The sequence below is a fragment of the Melanotaenia boesemani genome, chromosome 6 (assembly GCF_017639745.1).
Source record: "Melanotaenia boesemani isolate fMelBoe1 chromosome 6, fMelBoe1.pri, whole genome shotgun sequence".
Classification (NCBI taxonomy): domain Eukaryota; kingdom Metazoa; phylum Chordata; class Actinopteri; order Atheriniformes; family Melanotaeniidae; genus Melanotaenia; species Melanotaenia boesemani.
The window spans coordinates 3,893,172-3,915,158 of NC_055687.1; the positions used below are offsets into that span (position 1 = coordinate 3,893,172).

At 40.1% G+C, this 21,987-nt stretch overlaps 2 protein-coding genes and 1 long non-coding RNA gene across 2 annotated transcripts in view; 2 read left to right on the forward strand and 1 right to left on the reverse strand.

The window, feature by feature from the left end:
* LOC121641647 (gastrula zinc finger protein XlCGF8.2DB-like) overlaps positions 1-21,987 on the forward strand; it is a 399,458-nt gene that overhangs the window by 346,948 nt on the left and 30,523 nt on the right.
* The window catches only part of LOC121641689 (E3 SUMO-protein ligase ZBED1-like), a 631,274-nt gene that overhangs the window by 163,512 nt on the left and 445,775 nt on the right, over positions 1-21,987 (reverse strand). The window lies entirely within an intron of this gene.
* On the forward strand, positions 1,464-15,877 carry LOC121641707. Its single transcript, XR_006010760.1, has 3 exons — positions 1,464-1,628; positions 2,047-2,126; positions 15,481-15,877. It is a non-coding gene; the product is annotated as an uncharacterized LOC121641707 (long non-coding RNA).

Below are 21,987 nucleotides of genomic sequence, written 5' to 3' on the forward strand. Positions count from 1 at the left end.
CACAATAATTCCCTTGTCCGATATATCCTCTTACATGCTGGGTGTGATGTTTTCCGGTTGTTGCCATGGTTCTTCTTCATTTTTTATTACATCACGTTTGGTCACGTGAGATGTCCGCCTCGGAGGACTAGATTCTAGATCGGTTGCAGGACAGCATTGTTATGTGTGTGTTGTTCTGGGATGAGATTATCGGAGCCACCACACACAGTACGATCAACAGTGTAAAATGCAGGTTTTTTATCTTCACGTGTGAGGTCTCAAACAGATAAAAAAAATCTCATAAGATAAAAAAAAATCCATATGTGTGCACCAGGCCTTAGAAGACAAGCAAAGTCTTGAAAACACTTTTATTGAAGCCTGACTTCATTATAATGCAGGTACAGTAAAGTCACACATTCAGATAGCTATCAGAAATGTGTTTTTCTAATAAAAGTGTTCAAGACTTTGCTTGTGTTCTAAGATGTACATGCAGAGAAATGTACACTATCGCCCCCCTGTGGTCACAGATTCTGATGAATCAGCGATTTTGGTGAAACATCTCTCGTTGTAAAAGTGTTTTGGTAAACTTGTAAAACTGTTGCAGTCGATGTAAATGTGTATTGCAAAAATGTGTTTTACTCGATTTAATATTGTTTTGCACTTCCTGGCCACCGTACAAATGGCTAAAATGCATTAAATACCAAATTCAGCTCACATTCTTGGTTAAAACAATTATTTATATTTTATTAAAGATAAAGCAACTAAAAACTTATTAGAAACCGGATGTTTGTTCAGATGAAGAGGACGACACTTAGTTTCAGCATAGAAGGTTTTATTTTTTGTATAATCAATGTGAATATTTGTTGTTTTTCTTTCCTTCTGCCACCACCAAAAGGCTGCTTTGCTTTGGATAATTAAAATTAAGGTACAGTAAAGTCACACATTCAGATAGCTATCAGAAATGTGTTTTTTAATAAAAATGTTTAAGACTTTGCTCGTCTTCTAAGATGTCCATGCAGAGAAATGTACACTATCGCCCCTCTGTTGTAACAGATTCGGATGAATCAGTGATTTTGGTGAAACACCTATCTTTGTAAAAGAGATTTGGTAAACTTGTAAAAGTGTTGCAGTCGATGTAATATTGTTTTGCACTTCCTGGCCACCGTACAAATGACTGAAATGCATTAAATACCAAATTCAGCTCACATTCTTGGTTAAAACAATTATTTATATTTTATTAAAGATAAAGCAACTGAAAACTTATTAGAAACCGGATGTTTGTTCAGTGTGAAAACAGTTTCACATCCAAGTTATTTAAGACTTTTAGACAGCAAGCAAACTAAAATGACATTAATCCAACATAAACGATGGGAAAGCCTAAAAAGAGCCTTTACGAGACAAATGTAAACTGAATTATTGCTTGTGTAACTGTGGTTATTGCTCGGGTATTTTTGGTTCCTACCCACCCTTGTTTCAGGAGGGAAGATAGAAAACGACGGAATTATTCTCTGAGAAAGTTTCAGAGAGAGCGCGAGTCATTAAGCTGTTCCAGTCATAGATAATATAATAAAGATCTTTATTATATTTATATATCTATGAAGAAGACTACTACTACTTCCGGTTAAGATCGAGGTGGAGCACGAGACAAGGTATTTCTGCAACATTGTGTGATGAGAAGTTGAAACTCCGACGTATCTGGATACTACTGTTGGTTTCTGTCCTCTGCTGACTCTGTTGTAGATAAATTCTTTATCAAAAGGGCTGCTGATATTAAGAGTCTGCAGACAGAGGTCTTAATGATCTTCCTTTATTCGGCCGAACAGGGGGACACCCCTTCAGGATCAAAAGACCACGTTCATTCTTCTGTTACATCTTAAATAGCCTGCCTGTCACTATTCCTGTACAGGCTCACGGCATACAGGCAGCCGTTTAGGGGACTGCTGACTAGCTGACATCATTTCGATATCATGTTATAATATCAAGGCTATTAATATTCTGCTTACCAAGGACAGTACACCTGTTGTTTTCCATTACGACTCTGATGCATTAATACTTCCACAACTCCAGCTCGCTGGGGAGAAACGACGGGGAGGAAGAAGGATCGGACAAAGACTCGTTTATCGAGGGGACCCTCGTGGGGAAGGAAGGTGAGAATTTACATACATTGTTGTGTTTAATTTAATCGGTAAACGGTCATATTACCGGGAATTGTGTGGTTGTGATGTTTGGTGCTTAGTGAGGTTAAAGTTGTTGGTGCAACGAAGTTGTGGCTCTGTGGGGTTAATCAGGCCCGTCGTCACGTCGCCTTAAGAATAAAGACGAATTTATACTCGCGTCTATGGCAATCTAAAAGGGGTAAACCAGTCTATTGGTGCTTCTCTAATCAAACGCCGTTAAAAACACCGTTTTATGTGGCCCAAACAACGTAAAATACACGAGGCTGAAGTTAGCTTCCGATTCCACTGAATTTAGAGCAATCTAGACCACATTAGACAGCTCTTCATAAAAACTACAGCAGTTAGACTTCAAACGTGGACTGAAATATCCTAAACAACATCTAGATAAATTAAAACATAGTTTATGAAACCTTTATTTTATTTGTGAAAATGGAAATAATTCTCGTTAAGAAGAAAAACTACAACACTTAGTCTTTAAATCTTTTCGTTGTAAGCCGTGTGTAGATCCCTTAAAATGCAATATTTTGTGTTTCAGCTTTTCTGATCTTTTGTGGATGAACCTGAAATTGTTAAAATGGTGAGGAAAGGGTCAATAATGGATGGTATAATCCATATAATGGTATATAACAATGGTGGTGTATAACAAAAATACATTCTTATGCCTTCAAACAGGAAAATTAAATGTAATCATGTAAATCATGTAAATTGTATAAACTTTATTTGTGTGAAGTTCGTATTGGATATGCTGAGGAACAGAAACGCGTAATGAACCCAGTTTGTACTGGATCACCAGTCAGACGAGGCCCAGCTCGCCACGTCCTCACCCGGGATTTCTGTCCTGGATTTGATCAGGAAATCCTCAAATTCTGCGATTTTTGTGTAGAGTCATACTGAAAATGCATTTTTAACACAGATCAGTGGAAAATATTAGTATTTATTTTATGTAGTTTTTCTTTTTTATCATGACGCCTCTCCTGACCGACGTCACTGCTGTCAGTTGTTGATTCACCGTCCTCATTTATTTCTGTCTCCTCTTGTTATAAATCTGTTTACATAAAGCAGCTGATTTGTCTCTGTATGTACTGGCCCTGTTCAGTTTATTAATAACCCAATAATCAATATGCATCATCTTTGATTATCGTGTGTGTGTGTGTGTGTGTGTGTGTGTGTGTGTGTGTGTGTGTGTGTGTGTGTGTGGGGCAATCTTACCAGCAAAGCGAACCTGCAGCAGGTGGAAATAAAGAACCAGAACATGTCTCAGAGTTGGAGGTATCTTTGAAGAAATGTTTGTTCTGTTGAACTGTAGATACCAAGACAACGTCAGAGACCACTGCTACTGGTGGTCCTCCCCCTGAAAACCCGTGGGTCTGGTGGTCTGAATGTCCTTTGAATGAAGCGTGCGCCCTCTACAGGGACATTAATAAAAGGCCAAGTCATGGTAACCAAAGAGGAACTCTGTCTTTCTCCGTCCATCTCTTTAGACCAGCTTTCTCTTTCTCTCTTTAGACGCCCTCGGCCTGTATGGACGGGGCTCAGCTGATCCCAGTTTTACTGTTAGCCAACCAGAGGCAGTGGAGGTCGGGGTTCCTGAACCTGGGTAGGGAGGTTAATAAGGTATTAATTATTTTTAATATATACCATGTTCTTTTTCATTTAATTTCATGTTCAGTACGTATATTGTTGTGTTTCTTTAGTTAAACTGGCACTGATAGATTTATTGATTATTGAAGACAAAGTAGTGATATGATAAGGGTTTTTTTTTTTTATATTTTATTTTTTATTGTTTTCGTACATACAAACAACACCAGTATATATCAGTAAACAAACAGAAACAATCAGAACAGACACAGACTGTTAAGAGAAACCATCAATAAATAACAGTGTGGACTAAGAATAACTTGGCATTTGTAGATTTTTACATAGGGTGAAGTGAATTTTTATTTTGGTATTGTTATGAACTGTATCCCTTTGTTAAGATTAGATAGTAGGTTTACTTATATCAGCCTCAGAGGATAGCTACATTTCCCGTTCCATTACCTACACAAACAAAAAACACATACAGTATCAACACCTACATCAGTGTGATATGCAACACACAGCTTGGTTTATAGTCGTATCATTGTATGTATATTTCATTTTCATTATGAGGGTGTGCAAGTCTTCCATTTCTTCCAGTAGTCATTGAATTTATCTATGTTCAGGTTCAGGGAGAAGGTTATTCTTTCCATGTTATATATCTCGTTTACAATTCCAATCCACTGGGTTTTAGTTGGAAGATCTTTAGACAGCCAATGTCTTGTTATTGCCTTTTTGCTGGCGACCAACAATATGTTGATCAGGTATCTGTCACTAGATTTAGTACAGGATGAGGTGTCTCCAAGATATACTGTGTGAAAGTCATGTTTGATCTTGTAACCCATTACTGAGTTGATGTCCTCTACCACTCCTAACCAGTATGGTTTAATAGCTGGGCAGTCCCAAAATATGTGAAAATGATTTGCTAGTGTTTCTCCACATTCTCTCCAGCATCGTCCCTCCCTCAGCCTGGCTGTCTGGAGTTGTTTTATTTTTGGTGTAATGAAAAATCTAATTACATTTTTCCACATAAATTCCCTCCATAGACCTGAGCTTGTGGTATTTAGTAAAGTTTTCAATATCTTCATCCAGCCTTCTTCTGAAATTGTTATTTTGGCTTCTTTCTCCCATTTAGATTTAACATAAGTTGTGGAGTTCTTGTTATAGGACTGTAGGCATCGGTAAAATCTAGCGACCAGTTTTCTGTTAATATTTGACTTGTATGCATCTATCAGTATGTTAACTAGACCTGAGTAACCGGTTCCTATTTTTATTGCACAATTAAAGTGGGCTCTGACCTGAAGATACCTGAAGAAATCCTGTTTTTCTAGATCATATTTGTCTTTCAGTGTTTGAAAACTATTCAGTTCTTCTACACTAGAAATCAGACAATATGTAGTTATACCTCTAAAGGTCCAAAACTTAAATCGTTCATCAATCTGTGATGGTTTAAAATCACTATCATATGGTATCCATCTGAGCAATTTGATTTGGTTTTCCAGTTTTACGACATTCTTCAAACCAGATGTTAAAGGATGTTTTTGTCAAGCTGTTTAAGTGCTCTTTTTGTTGTGAGTACATATTCTTATCTCCTATTAATGTCTGTAGGGGTATGTTTAACTGGGATATTTCTAAGTTCTTCCATTTGGCACTGTAATATGGGTCGCACCAATATATTAGGTATCTTAGTTGTGCTGCCTTGTAATAATTCTCCATATTTGGCAAGGAGAGCCCTCCTTCTTCTTTAGGTAGTTGTAAGGTTTTATATCTAACCCTGGGTTTTGGACCTTTCCAAATAAATCCTGAAAACATCCTCCTCCATTCTGTAAATTGTTGTATGGGTATTGCTGAGGGTATAGACTGAAAGAGAAAAAGAAGTCGTGGTAGGATATTCATCTTAATTATGTCTATACGATTATGTAGGTTAAATGGCAACAAAGTCCATCTACTTAAGTCCTCCTTTATTCCTTTGGTTATTGGCAGGTAATTTAGAGTGTAGATATTAGACAGATCTTTTGGAATTTTAACACCCAGGTATTTAATAGTGCTATTGTCCCATCTTAAGTTAGAAAGGTTTGTAATGTGGCATGAAGGTGTATAATTGTATGAAATGAGTTGTGTTTTATCAATGTTTAGTTTATAGCCAGAGTATTGACCAAATGTTGTCAGACGGGACAATAATTTATTTAGGCTGAAGTCAGGCTGGAAAAGAGTAATCAATATGTCATCCGCGTAAAGGCATATTTTATATTCTGTTCCTCTTATCCAAATTCCTTTTATATCATTATCCTCCCTCAGTGATTGGGCAAGCGGTTCAATAAATAAGGCAAACAAGGTTGGACTTAGTGGGCATCCTTGTCTACAACCCCTCTCTAGTGTTACTGAGTTAGATAGGCTGCCGTTTACTTTTATTCGGGCTGTTGGTGCATAATATAAGTTTTTTAGAACCTGAATTATAGAGCTATTAAAACCAAATCGTTGTAATACTAAGTATAAATATTCCCATCTGACAGAATCAAATGCTTTTTCTGCATCAAGACTAAGAACAATGGCTTCATCTTCAGTCCTGGACATGTAATCCATTACATGTAAGGTTCGCTTTATATTATCTTGTGTTTGTCTGTTTTTGAGAAACCCGGTTTGGTCTTCATCTATGAGTTCTGGGATTATGTTTTCCAATCTCTTTGCTAGTATAGATGTAAATAGTCTATAGTCTAAGTTTAGAATTGATATAGGTCTATAGGAACCGCATTCAGATTTATCTTTACCGGGCTTGGGAATTACAGAGATTATGGCTTGCCTCCAAGATATTGGAGTTTCACCACCTTTAAGTACATAGTTAAAGCATTCCAGTAGCAGAGGTGACACTGCATGCTTAAATTCTTTGTACCACTCTGCTGGGTAACCGTCTGTCCCTGGCATCTTATTTGTTTTTAATTTGGAAATTGCAGTATCCAGTTCTTGCTTTGTTATTTCGTGCATCAGCCTCTTGTTTTGTTCTGAACCAATGGACGGCAGGTCCAGTGAATTGAGAAAGTTCACAATGTCCAGGGTACCGGCACCATCTGGTTGTGTGTATAGAGTTTTATAATAATTCACAAAAGAGTTTTGTATTTCTTGTCATTTGTGACATGTTTCACCAGTTTGTGCATCTTTAATTTTGTGAATGGATCTTTCATCCTGTTGTTTCTTAATCCTCCAAGATAATAGTTTCTTAGCTTTGGGACCATTATCATAATATCTTTGTTTAATAAATTTAGCTTTCATTTCTTCATGGGCATCATATATCTCATTTATTCTTTGCTTAGTTGTTTGTATCTGGTATAAGAGATGAGGGTCATCAGATTCCTGATGTTTAGTTTCTAGGTTTTTAAGTTTGCCTATTAGTTCTTGTAATTTCTGAAGTTTTTCTTTTTTTTTGGTAGAGGACCACGCAATGATTTTGCCCCTAATTACTGCCTTCGCTGCATCCCATAGAGTACTTGGGGACACCTCATTGTTATCATTGTATTCCAGATACACACCCATTTCCTTTTCAATGTATTTTATACACAACGGGTCATTCAACAGGCTTGTATTAAGCCTCCAGGTTGTGTTTTTGATTTCGGTGTCCAGATAGAGAGAGAGGTACACTCCGGCATGGTCTGAGATGTCTTTTACCCCTATTTCACATCCTTTAATTCTATGTCTGTCTCGGTTAAACATGAAAAAATAATCTATCCTTGAGTAAACCTTATGGGGATGAGAGTAAAATGTAAACTTTCTTTCTTTTGGGTGAAGCTCCCTCCAGATGTCCATCATACCTGATTCAAACAAAAGTTTTTTGACTGTAGTTGTCTCTGGGTTTATTCTTTTAGATGTATTGGTAGAGTCTAGGCAGGGGTTTAACTGAATATTCCAGTCCCCCCCACTGATAAAGATTTCTGAACTCTCTTCTGTAATTATATTGAATAATTTCTTAATGAACACTACATCATTATCTGGTGGTCTGTACACATTGAAAAGGGTCACAAGCTTGTGGTCAATATATCCTGTTACTAAAATATACCGACCCTCTTTATCAGTTATCTGTTTAACAAGTTGAAATGTTACTCTATTTGAAATTAGTATTGCAACTCCCCTTGTTTTTCCATTTCTATAAGATGAGTAATAAGTGTTTTTAAAACCCAAAGCTTTTAATTTCTCATGTTCCTTTATCGTCTAAGTGTGTCTCCTGCCAGAAAACGATATGATGTTTTTCTCTTTTCATCTTAGTAAGTAGTTTATTCCTTTTCATGGGATTTTGTAGACCGTTAACATTTAGGGTAATTACTTTGTATTCTTCCTTCACCATCTTATCCCTAGAATCTTATACATACATACATTAGGTTTCTCTCTAGGCCTGAACATGTAGACTGGGAACATCTGTGCAAAACCAAAAATCAAAGCAACAGAAAAGACCTCCAACAGTGAAGTGTAAATATAACTTCTGAACAGGGAGGGGAATCCTTCTCCTGAAGGGCCCCTCCAGATGCTCACTAGCATCTTCATTTGTGTCTTATCAAAACACATAAATAATGGGTAAGAGCTAGTCCCTTCCCCCAGATAATGATCCTAAAATAGTGTAAATTATTATTAACTAAGGGCCCATTTTTCCCTGCAACTGCATAGAAATTGTTCATAATAGGGCAAAGATTGTATCCAAACGGCATGTAACAAAGGAAGACAATCTATCTATTTTACATACATATACTGAGTGTCTTAGATTTATTTAAACATAACTTTTGAGTGTCTGTATGAGTCCGTGCGCACGCGCATGTGCTCGCAATTGTCTCTGGTAATCTACTCACGGGTGTGCTCTAGACCTTGTTACCACCGTGCGACAGTGAGTGTTGGAATCTCCGGAGTTTTTCTCTTGCTCTCTCGATATCCGTAGCCCGGTCCCGTCGCTTAGTGGATCCACGAGTCTCCCAGGAGTTCTCTTTGAGGCTTTTGCGGGGTGTTGTTGTTACGTCAATCTGGGATAAGTTGACAGGTGTGTCTGGGGCAACACATTCAGCCATCAGAATCCCCCTCCTCAGCATGTCGTCCCTCGCCTCCTTGGCGGTGTTGTATGTTGTGGGTCCTTCTTCGTAGAAAACACGAAGTTTCGCGGGTGGTGGTGTGTGAAAACGGAGTCCCTTTTCTTTTAGTACCTTCCTCAGAGGAGCGTATTCCTTACGTTTGTTTATAATTTCCACTGGGTAGTCATGATCAAAATAAATTTTTCTGCCTTTGAGATGTATTTCTTTCTTTTTCCATGCGGCAGTTAGGACTTGTTGTTTAGTTTTGTAAACGAGGAAGCAGGCAATCATAGATCTCGGGGCGGCCTGCGGTGGAGGTTTTGGTCCGAGAGATCTGTGGCAGCGTTGTATATTGAGGTCAATGTCAGGGAGTGACAGTTCTGTTTTAATGAGCTTCTCCAAAAACTCACAAGCGTTAGGTCCCTCTTCTCCCTCGGGGATCCCGAAGATTCTGAGGTTATTTCTGCGTGAGCGTGTTTCCAGGTCCACCAGCTTGGACTGAATGCGTTCTTGATCCTGCAGAGTTTGTAGAAGCACCTCCTTGGCACCGCTGTTCCACTCCTCTATCTCTGCCACTCTCTTCTCCACATCATCCATCCTCACTTCAGTGTTTTTCAGGCCGTCCCCGATCACACTCAATTTCTGGCTAACTTCTTCCTTAAAGTTTCTGATTTCTTCCTTCACATCTCGTCTCATTGTCTCACACAGCTCGTTTAGGTCTTTCTTCAAGTCTTTTTGTCCTGCTTTTATTTCCGCGTGGATAGCAACGATGCTAGCTTGCAGAGCATCCGTATGTGCATTAGCTTCGGCTGCGGTAGAAGTTTCACCGTTTTCTCCCGTCGCCATTTCTTCGTTTTTGTTGCCAAGTTGATTTTCTGTCGCCTTAGTTTTCCTTAGTTTGTATTTCCCCATAACATTTTACACAAGAAGATAGATAAATTCTTTTCAAACCGGGGAAACATAGGACCTCACTGAGAGCGTTGGAGTTATGCTGCCACTTGCTTCGCCGCCATCCCGGAAGTCCGATAAGGTTTTTTTTTTTTTTTTTATTTATTTATTTTTTTACTTTTATACCAGCATGGGTGGCGGGAGTGCAGCATTCTACCAGGTGGAACTTTCTTTAGGGCAGGGGTGTCCAACTCCGGTCCTCGAGGGCCGGTGTCCTGCAGGTTTTCATTTTTTCTCTGATCTAACACACCTGAATAAAATCAAATGGATCTAACAGCTTCTTGTCAACTTCTTCACAATAACCCATCAATTTCAGTCGGTGTGTTGACACCCCTGCTTTAGGGAGCCTGTATCAGACCTTTGAGACACAGCTAAGCTAAGCTTGAACGTTAGCCTGCCCCCGAGCAGGCTAGTTCTGCTGCATCAGTTACCATGGTTACTCAGCTGGCATTCAACTAAGCCATGTCGATGAAACGAAACTCTCTAATTAATAAGCTAGACTTGTCAAGATAAGCCACACAATGACTGTAGAATATTGTAGAAGTCCGGCTTTCCCTTAATCCAGCTTCGTCAAATAACCCCGGTGAGATATGTAATAAAATTAGATCCGATTTTAAGAATTTGATCTTCACTAAAATCGTTGAGAATATAATTCCTAACTGGCTTCGGGAAACATTCTTTAAAGAGAAGAATCCTCAGTATTTTACATTTAACCTGGCAAAATTTAATTCCCTCAGTCTGTAGAGATCTCATAACTGGAGAAGTGTTTGAATATAACTTTTATTCCTTGACAAGAGATCGAATCGAGATTGGGACATGTTTCACAATTTATTCAAAATGGTTTTTGGAACAGCCAATACTACACACAGCGCAAAAGCTTTTGGGATCTAAAAAATTCCCGACTGAGTCCATCAAATGATCCACCGACCAGATACCCTTGGAGTACCACTCTTTCTCAAATAATGATTTCCTCTTGTAAAAAATGCATCTGTTATTCCATATGGGCTTGTTGTGTGGAGTAAAATTGTGTTTGTATAAAAGCTTCCAGTACAATAACACTTATTAATGGAACGCTGCTAGTTTGACTGGTAGAGTGTTATAGCTAAAATCACATCATAGTTTTCTCCTCTCTTACTCCTTTTCCCCCTTTTTATTCCTGACCCCGAAGAAGTCCGTTTTGCGACACTGTTTTGGATTAAAGAAATTTCTATTCTTCATCTCTTTCTTTCCAGCTACCTGCCTCAGTCACGTACCTGTTGGCGCTCAGATAGGTTTGCCCAAACCTGATTGTTCAGGTTGGATACGAACACTGTGTCTCGCTCTTCCACAGTCAGATGTACCTCTTTTGGAGAAATGGTAGTATCTGTCCGCGTACGGGGCTTTTTTCTGAAGACACATAGTGTTGAACTTTGATGAGGTTGATGAAGTCTTCTACTCTCCTAAAATCCTCCCCAGTCAGCCGAGCAAGCCTGTATGAAAAAGAATAAAGAACACATAGATCTCTGTTCGAAATATTCTTTTTTTCTTAACAAAACGCTTAACATATGCGTTCCCTACATTAGCACATAGTCTATAGTGAGCTCTTTGTAGTAAGTCAAGACAATCAATTCACTGATGCAGTGTAATACTGTTCTTTGAATTCAAATTTTGTGTGTACTGGTATTTTTTGTGTCTAAGCTCGTCTTTCTATCTCTGCCTGTCCCTTTCCATATTGTTTCTCAGCTGCTGATCCAAGCTGGCTGCTTGAATTGCAGGGTACTGCTCTGAATTTCCCCAGCATTAGATACCGAGTTTCAGCGCATTCTTACATCAAGGATGAGTCTGTGTCGAGGTAAATCTGATTAAAATACAAACAAATCAGAACATTAAGTTTAAGTCATTTAGGAGATGCTTTTCATACCAGGAGACAAACAGTTGTATTTAAAATTGGATTCAAATACTATAGAACTACGTTGCAGAGCTCATCATTACAAATAGGTCATTACATTCTTCTGTAATCTGTACGAACGTCTTGTATCTTGCGTGGAAGTTCTTGCTTCTCTTAGAGAACCACCTTCGCCATCAAGCCCCTCTTCATCCACACAACAGTGGTTCAGACCTTAGCCACCCACTGACTCACTGAATTTAAGGAGTACAGACTTTGTGCTGCAAGATTAACCCTTATGCACACCTATGACCATTTATGTGTTTTTGCATTTTCATTTCTAGCATATTTAACATTTCCCCTCGCTGATTTTAAAGATGAGGGATGGGATGCAGAAAATTGCATTTTTTTCACAATCTTAATTTTATTTTTAGGCTATTGTAAACAACATTATGCTGTAACATGGCTCAGTGGGTAGAGTGGTCGTCTTGTAACCCAAGAGTTGCAGGTTCGATCCCGGCCCGTCGAGTTCATGTTGAGGTGTCCCTGAGCAAGACACCGAACCCCTACTTGCTCCTGATTGGTCATGGTTAGCGCCTTGCATGGCAGCTTCAGCCATCAGTGTGTGAATGTGTGTGTGTGAATGGGTGAATATGACGTACATGTAAAGCGCTTTGGATAAAAGCGCTATATAAGTACAGACCCTTTACCATTATCGTAATTACTCCCCATTTGGACCCTAAGCACAAAAATGTGTATATTGAATTGCATTACAATGTGACAAAATGCACAATAGCGCAGGAAGCTTTCAAGTGGCAACTTTGACATATTATCCATTTCATGTGTATTTTTTTCCTGAACGTTCAAGCAGCTCCACATTTTTATTTGAAAATATGTAAAATGCACATCTACATGCATTCCTCTGCACTGCTTTGAAATGAACAAAACACAGGACCCTTTGCAGCTCATCAAAGTTATGTGTTGAAGTGAAAACAATCCTAGGGCTGCACAATTATGACCAAAATAATAATCACGATTATTTTGATCAGTATTGTAATCACGATTATTAATCACGATTATTCACCGTGTTTGGAAAAACATGTATTTTTATTTATAAACAAACTATATGGCAACAATTTTTTGTGAAAAATTAAACTTTAAATTAGAATAGATGATAAAAAAATATAATACATTTACCATTCATTTTTGAGAAGTTAATGTAAATTATGGGGCTACAAAAGATGCTAAATCAAGAGCCTTTTGGGAGCCAAAAAATCCGGCTCTCTGAAAAGAGCCAAACATCCCATCACTAGTATATACAGTTTTAAGGGATGCTACCATGGAGAGGGATGTTGTGAGAAAGGCAAAAATTGAAGAAAAGACAACCTAGAATGTTTTGAACAGCAAGAAAATTATAAAATTTAATTCAATTCAATTTTCTTTATTTTTTAAGTTTAAATTTTTCAAGTGTAATTGTTTTTAATTAGGAGTCTGCAACATGTCACAACACTTTTAACTTTTTTAATGTTTATGTCCACACTTTTCATTAATAAACATTAATATCTGACAGTAAGCCAGTGTGGGATCAGCCAGCAGCAGCTATGTACGTTTAATTTTCAGCCTGCTCATGAAACAGACGCGATCATCTCCTGCTCTGAATGCAGCTGCTGCTGCGTGAGGAACAAGCCTCTACTGAGTGCTTTTGGACGGGGGAGGGGTTTGCGCAGCACCCAGTCCTCATTGAAGAGTAAACTATACGCTCTTTCACGTCAGTCTCCAAAAGTCTCCAATATCACCAGAAAAAGTCGCTAGATTTGTCGCTCGTTGTTTTTTTAAAAAATAAGTTGCTAGAGGCGATTGACAACTCGCTAAATATAGCGACGAAGTTGCTACGTTGGCAACACTGAGTACAACTAGCTGTCAACTGTAAAAGGGGTGCGCCACTGCGCCCTCGTTATTTAGGCAGCTTAATGAAGCCTTGGCCTTGCGTTCGCCCCCTGGTGGTTGGCAGAGTACAGGTTGAGAATGTATGTGATCAGAGATGCATGCAGCAGAGTCGCATTGTGAATGTAAATATCGTTGACGATCAGGTTCATTTAATTGTAGCCACCAAAATCGTGATCACGATCAAAATCCGATTAATTGTGCAGCCCTAAACAATCCTCATCTTTGTTTACACAGCTGCATCTGCAGCACAGTTTATAAGAGCAAGTTGGAGAAAAGCATTTAATTTCCTACCTGATACCATGAAAAAGCAGAGGCCCAGGACATCATGCAGGCCCAGGACATCATGCAGGCCCAGGACATCATGCAGGCCCAGGACATCATGCAGTCCCAAACAGATGTGACTGAGCACACCGGTGGAATCTCAGATAAAATCACCGAGAGCAACACTCACTCCACCAAGTTGAGGTCTACCTTCCGGCGGCTGACTAGTCATCCACCAGCTCCAGTGACTCCACAAACGGTGGTGAAGAAGCCACGGAAGACCGTCTTGGAGGTCTAAAAGTGGTAAAATCCAGTGGTCACCCACAAATTCCAACTGCGGTCAAGCCAGCCACCTCTAGCGTATCCGTGGTCAAACCAGCTGCCACCTTATTTTGTGGCGCTCGAGTGGAATCCTCCCGGTACAGGTGATCTTCAAACCAGGATGAGGACTTCTGCGTGGATGAGCAGCTAGATCCGTATAAAGGGCACGGCAATTTTATGCAGTACATCCCAGTGAAACCAGCCAGGTGTGGCCTGAAAATGTGGGTAGCCTGTGACGTAAAAACATCTTACTGCATTTGAGTTTGTACAACGGCCGATCAGCTGGTGCTGACAAGTGTGACAGTCACAAGTGGCAAGTTTTTCACTTCATTTGCTCCGGCAGAGGAGCTGCTGAAAAACATTATTACCATGGTTGGCTCTAGCAGAATAATTGTGCAAAGCAACTGCAACAACTGCAGAAAATCTCTTTGCAAGAACATTACTTCAGTTTGCAGCTCCTGTCTCCCCTGAACTGTTCGCGTTATGTTGGTATTGTTGTTGTTATTGTTCAATTCATTTCTAGATATTGTTTATGGTCTATTTTCTGTTAGCCTTCCTGGTGTTATAATGAATAGCTTGACTTGTTACATGGACTGTAGGTGAAAGTCTTTGTTACAGCACACACATAAAATTAGATGTTTGATATGTGTGAGGTCTGATGAGGGTTTAAAGAAAAACAAAACAGAAATAGAAAATAAAATAATTAATTTATTATTTAGTATAACTTGATTTTATGCGCATATTTCTGTGCAGAAGGGTACAAAACAGGAGTATTTGACACTAAGCCAAAACTAATAATGTGTATAAATTAATTTCTAAGCTAATCTTTAACTTCCGCAAATTAAAAATTCATTAATCATTGATATGGATGATTAGAATTGATCCTGGTTTGAAGAATAAAAAAGTAAAAAAGAAATATCAAATATTTTCTATGACTTTTTACATGCACATTTATTTGTGTTAGGGTGCAAAAGGGGATTTTTTTTCAAAGGGATGCATAAGGGTTAAGTGTGTGGGCAACACAGCACAGTTTACCTAATTGCAGGCGCTTAATAGCCATATTTATAATGGCAGCATTATCTGCAGTGATTGCTACTATTTTTTCAGAAACTCTGACAGAACACCACTGATTTTCTCTGCCACAACACAACCCATCTGTGCTTTGTACACAGCTTTTGTTTTTAGCACTTTTTGCTGCATTTTGCCCTCCACTATTTAGTGTGCTGTGCTACACCAGCCATCACATGAGAGTGCAACAGATCAGATGTCAGACAGTACCTAAGGAAAGATGAGGGTCACCATGTTCTGTCAGTGCATCTACACATGGTCAAATGGAGAAATGAACAGATTTTTGTTTGTTTTTCAGTGTTATCTGCAGATGCCTACAACTGTTGGTGGTAGAAGAAGGGGTTCCCTGCAAATGTGGTCTTGACAAGCAGGACGTGGAGCATCTCTCCATCAAACAGGAACCTCAGGATCTATGGCCCAAGCAGGATAAGTGATGGAAGATGGAATGACGACAGGGCACATAGGTCAGGTGTAAACAGTGACGTGGAGTGTAACACTGCCAGAAAATCCCTCATCTGCTCTGAATGTGGTCAAGAGGTTCACCACCAACGATCTCTCTAGAGACATTTAACAAAGAAACCTTTATTTATTTAAACCATACAAGATGTTTTAAAGTGACACATGTAAAAACTGTTAAATTTAATGTTTATGTCAACATCAAAAATCTGTGGTAAAATGACTGAATGTGGACAAAGATTTAGTCAAAAGACAAACTTAGACCGACACATGAGAATCCACACAGGAGAAAAACCATTCAGCTGTGATGAGTGTGGACAAAGATTTAGTCACAAGACAAGCTTAAACCAACACATGAGAATTCACACAGGAGACAAACCATTCAGCTGTGATGAATGTGGACAAAGATTTAGTCAAAAGACAAACTTAAACCAACACATGAGAATCCACACAGGAGACAAACCATTCAGCTGTGATGAGTGTGGACAAAGATTTAGTCACAAGACAAGCTTAAACCAACACATGAGAATTCACACAGGAGACAAACCATTCAGCTGTGATGAGTGTGGACAAAGATTTAGTCACAAGACAAGCTTAAACCAACACATGAGAATTCACACAGGAGACAAACCATTCAGCTGTGATGAATGTGGACAAAGATTTAGTCGCAAGACAAACTTAAACCAACACATGAGAATTCACACAGGAGATAAACCATTCAGCTGTGATGAGTGTGGACAAAGATTTAGTCACAAGACAAGCTTAAACCAACACATGAGAATTCACACAGGAGACAAACCATTCAGCTGTGATGAATGTGGACAAAGATTTAGTCACAAGACACACTTAAACCAACACATGAGAATTCACACAGGAGATAAACCATTCAGCTGTGATGAGTGTGGACAGAGATTTAGTCGCAAGACACACTTAAACCAACACATGAGAATTCACACAGGAGATAAACCATTCAGCTGTGATGAGTGTGGACAGAGATTTAGTCGCAAGACACACTTAAACCAACACATGAGAATTCACACAGGAGATAAACCATTCAGCTGTGATGAATGTGGACAAAGATTTAGTCACAAGTCAAGCTTAAACCAACACATGAGAATCCACACAGGAGACAAACCATTCAGCTGTGATGAATGTGGACAAAGATTTAGTCACAAGTCAAGCTTAAACCAACACATGAGAATCCACACAGGAGACAAACCATTCAGCTGTGATGAATGTGGACAAAGATTTGTTGGAAAGGGGGACTTAAACAGACACATGAGAATCCACACAGGACAGAGACCGTTTCCTTGTGAGATTTGTGGTGAATTATTTAGATGGCGTGTCTCTTTAAAAGGACACATGCGTGTCCACACAAAATAGAAACGACGCAAAGGGCAAAATTTTGCTACTAATCTGTAAACAATGTTGTTTACAGTGTAAATATGAGCTGGTTAGAGGAACTTCAAGGGGGTATTCTACGGTGGTGATACACTGTGGTGTCTCTTCAGTACCCACCACTGACCTTTACTTGAACATTACCTGGTCATGCCTAGGGCAAAATGTGCCTCATCAGATTTTGTTGTCTTTTTTTAGTAGTTGAAATCTGTTGTTGATTCATTCATTGCCCATTGGTACCTTCACAAATTTGTCCATATTTTGCTAGCAGCTAAGATCCTAATCTCGATGAGCTCGCAAGACAGGTGAAGAGTTGTTATGATGCCAAAACACAAATTAATAACTTAGATCCTTACAAGCTGAATGATGAATGACGTTCAGGTTTAGGTGTTTCCACCTGTTCAGTCTCAGACATCTGTGTTTATCTGGTGTTTGGACGTTCTGTCAAGAATTTAAAAATTACTGATGATTAAATGCTCCTGCAGCCATTTTACAAAGGGAAGGAAGAGGACCGAGTCTAGAAATATTCGGCTGCAACAACATCGCCTCTCGCCTGCCTAACTTGGTTAGGCTCTTCTACGTTTTTTGCCGGTTGTTGATATGGTTCTTCTACATTTTTTGCCGGTTGTTGATATGGTTCTTCTTCTACATTTTTTGCCGGTTGTTGATATGGTTCTTCTTCTACATTTTTTTGCCGGTTGTTGATATAGTTCTTCTTCTACATTTTTTGCCAGTTGTTGATGTGGTTCTTCTACGTTTTTTGCCGGTTTTTGCTATGGTTCTTCTACATTTTTCGCCGGTTGTTGATATGGTTCTTCTTCTACATTTTTTGCTGGTTGTTGATGTGGTTCTTCTACATTTTTTTGCCGGTTGTTGCTATGGTTCTTCTTCTACGTTTTTTGCCGGTTGTCGATATGATTCTTCTACATTTTTTGCCAGTTGTCGGTGTGGTTCTTCTATGTTTTTTGCCGGTTGTTTGTGTGGTTCTTCTACTTTTTTTGCCGGTTGTTGCTATGGTTCTTCATTTTTTGCCGGTTGTTGATGTGGTTCTTCTACACTGCTCACAAAAATTAAAGGAGCACTTTAAAGAAACACATTAGATACATCAGGTCTCAATATGAAGTTGGATATCTATACAAATAACGACAGGGCAATGTCTTAGGAACAAAAGGATGCCAAGTCTTTTAATGGAAATAAAAGTTTTCAGCCTACAGATGGCTCAATTGTGTAGACACCCTAAAATCAGAGTGAAGTGAAGATGTGGCAGGCTAGTCCATTTTTTCAAAAACTTAATTTCTGCAACTCAAAATGCTTTTCAGTATCTTGTGTGGCCCCCACGAGCTTGTATGCATGCTTGACAACGTCGCGGCATGCTCCTAATGAGACGACAGATGGTGTCTTGTGGCATTTCCTTCCAGATCTGTGTGAGGGCATCCCTGAGCTGTTGTAGTCTGAGGAGCAACTTGGCGGCGCCTAATGGATCGAAACATAATGTCCCACACATGTTCTATTGGGTTTAAGTCAGGGGATCGTGAAGGCCATTCAATTGTTTCAATTCCTTCATCCTCCAGGTACTGCCTGCATACTCTTGCCACATGAGGCCGGGCATTGTCGTGCATTAGGAGGAAACCAGGACCTACTGCACCAGCGTAGGGTCTGACAATGGGTTGAAGGATTTCATCTCGATACCTTATGGCAGTCAGAGAACCATTTCCTAGGCAGTAGAGGTCTGTGCGTCCCTCCATGGATATGCCTCCCCAGACTATCACTGACCCACCACCAAACCTGTCATGTTGAATGACGTTGCAGGCAGCATAACATTCTCCTTGTCTTCTCCAGACTCTTTCACGTCTATCACAGGTGCTCAGGGTGAACCTGCTCTCGTCTGTGAAAAGTACAGGGCGCCAGTGGCGGACTTGCCAATTCTGGTGTTCTTCAGCAAATGCCAGTCGAGCTCCACGGTGCTGGGCAGTGAGCACAGGGCCCACTACAGGACGTCGGGCCCTCAGGCCACCTTCATGAAGTCTGTTCCTGATTGTTTGGGTAGAGACATTCACACCAGTGGCCCTCTGGAGGTCATTCTGTAGGGCACGAGCAGTGCTCAGCCTGTTCCGCCTTGCACAAAAGAGCAGGTATCGGTCTTGCTGATGGCTTGAGGACCTTCTACGGCCCTGTCCAGCTCTCCGAGAATAACCACCAGTCTCCTGAACTCTCCTCCATGTTCTGGAGATTGTGCTGGGAGACACATTAAACCTTCTTGCTGCAGCACGTGTGGATGTGCCATCCTGGAGAAGTTGGACAACCTGTGCAACTTCTGTAGGGTTAAGGAATCGCCTCATACTGCCAGTAGAGATGATTACTCAAGCCAAAACCAGCACGAGTGAAAAATCAGCCAAAAAAGATCAAGAGGGAGAAACTTGAAATGACCTCCACATGTAAAACCAGTCCTGTTTTGAGGGTTTTCTGATTGTTGCCACTGTGGTGCACCTGTTGTTAATTCCATGAACACCAATACAGCTGAAAGTGATTAACGATGCCCTCAGCTGCTTAACCAACCAGAAAATTATCAGACAGGTTTAACTGATTTCATGCCAGGCCCAATAGAAAAAGCGGTGAGCAGTGTGTATATATATATATATATATATATATATGTGTGTGTGTGTGTGTGTGTGTGTGTGTGTGTGTGTGTGTATATATGCCCATGATTAACATTTTATTAGTTTTTAATTAGGATAACAGTCCATACCTGGTAACTGAAAGTCACAATTCTTTAGTTTGCGCACTTGAAAATATAAACATGCTAAGAGATCAATTAAACCTTAAAACTGTGAATAAAACCTTTTCAAACTGCTATACGTCTGTGTTTACCTGCATTAGCTTAGGATTGTTGTGGTCAAGGTTCTGTTATATGAAGCCACTTTTTACAGCTTCCAGAAGAGAAAACTGCAGCCTCTGGCATTTCCACCTGTCTAGGAAAGAACTGCACGTTTTAGTGCACAGCATGGGAAACGTTGGCCTGATTAAATACAGTAGTTGTACAACGTTAAGGTCTAGACTTCTTGTTAGAAAAGGCGGCTCGGCTCCTGTCTCCTCCGTAGAGCCCCAGTGGAGGCTGAGCTGGGCTCGGTTCTCTGGACATCCTCCTCACCAGAAGCCTCAGTTAGCATGGTATGCAGGACTGCACAGGACAGAACTATGTTGCAGACTTTATCTGGAGAGTACAGCAGCGTTCCCCGGCTGAGACATCCACCTGCCCTTCAGCGACCCGTGCAGCCTCCACCATGCACGTGTGTGTAGTAGACAAAACAGGAGTTGAATTTATTTTGTTATTTTATTCTGTATGACATAATTCTTAGGTATGAGTTTGTTTGCAAACACAGATCTCTGTTTGTATTTATCATTATGTCTATTTGTAGTGTTTAAGGATTTGTGGTTCTGTTAACTTTGAGTTAATTTAATTGTCATGTGCGGGCTTAGGCTGTTTATCATATTTATTTTCCAAAATAATTTTTAAGAGCGTTGGTGTGCACTCCTAGCAGTATCAGTAAACTATTTTACTTTATTCTTTGTGGAAATTCCATTTTAACATGCTTTTTAGCAAATTAGTTAATTCTGTGTACTTAATATGTGGCAGCTTATGCTTATGTAAAGAATTTAATGTTGTGTTCTGTGGTGGTGTTTTATTTTGACAAATAAGAACGGAAGTCTGGTGGTTGTTGGTTCGGCTTTGACAATGCCGGAAAGAAAAATAAAGGCAACGTGTCGTGCCAGTTCAGCAGTACCCTTTGTGTCATTATTTTATATATCATATCAGCATAGGCACATAAACAAAACCCTCGGTCACATTGGGGGCAGCTCCCGCGTAGTTTAACTTTTTACAGTGTTCATTTAACATGAGTTGGAGACGCCAGCAGCTTGCAGGAGTCTTCCTCGTATCTCATCTAGATAGACAGTATGAAGTAGCTGTGAGGACACTAGTTGGGAGCACCAGAAGTGACTATGAACATGAGCTGGCAAGGATTTTTCCCAGACAACTGACAAAAGCTGCTTTTCTCCTGTGGGATGGTCCACCAGCAGCTGACTGATGCCATAAAGGAGAAATTACAGGAAACATTTGGACAGCAACATTTTCTGGACTGTTTTGGAGCAAACCAGGTGAGTATTTGGAAGTCAATGCAGCAGAGATCAAGCTAGCTGGTTCAAGATGCTTTCAAGGCTTTGGGAATGAGGCTCAGAAAGAGGAAAGATTTAGAAGACTTCTTGCAGGGCTTGACCAAGTCCTGGGAGCCAAATGTCACCAACAGGTTGCTTGTGATTTGGAAGCCCTGGTAATTGCAGGCCTTTGTGAGACAACCAGAGAGACACTCAAACTAAATTGTGTAATCCCTCCATTCCACCAGCCTCCAGCAGGGGGTGATGCAACAGCAATGGTGGACTTCATTGCTGACCATCAACCCTGCAGCGGGAAGTTCATTGTCAGTGCACCAGCAGGGAGGCAGGCTGCCAGTCACGTCATCCACAGGTTGAGCACAGAGGTCATTCACCTGTCCATGGCTGGCATGAAAGAGGAGTGGGAAAAGTTCCTGCAGGGAGATGGGGTGACTGGTCACCTGCAGAGCAGCAAGCCTTTTCCCTCAACTGGCGGAGTCCCAGTCCAACAAGAGGTCCATTCTTTAAGGAGTCCCAGAGGCGGAGAGTAGTTCTCCTCCTGTTCCCAAAGAGGGAGAACTCATCTAGATAGTTGTTAAAAGGGATGTAGCTGATGCTGCGGGCCAAACACCAGCTAGAGACAACACACGGGCCCACAAGAAATATGTCATTTTACACCAAAACGATGCACTGATCTAGGACAAGACTAAGCCGTGCTGTACTACAATCAGCTGCTCATCAACAGCCGTCATGATTTCTAAAACAACATGAGAGTAGAGGGAGGAAGCAGCTGCTGGACAAA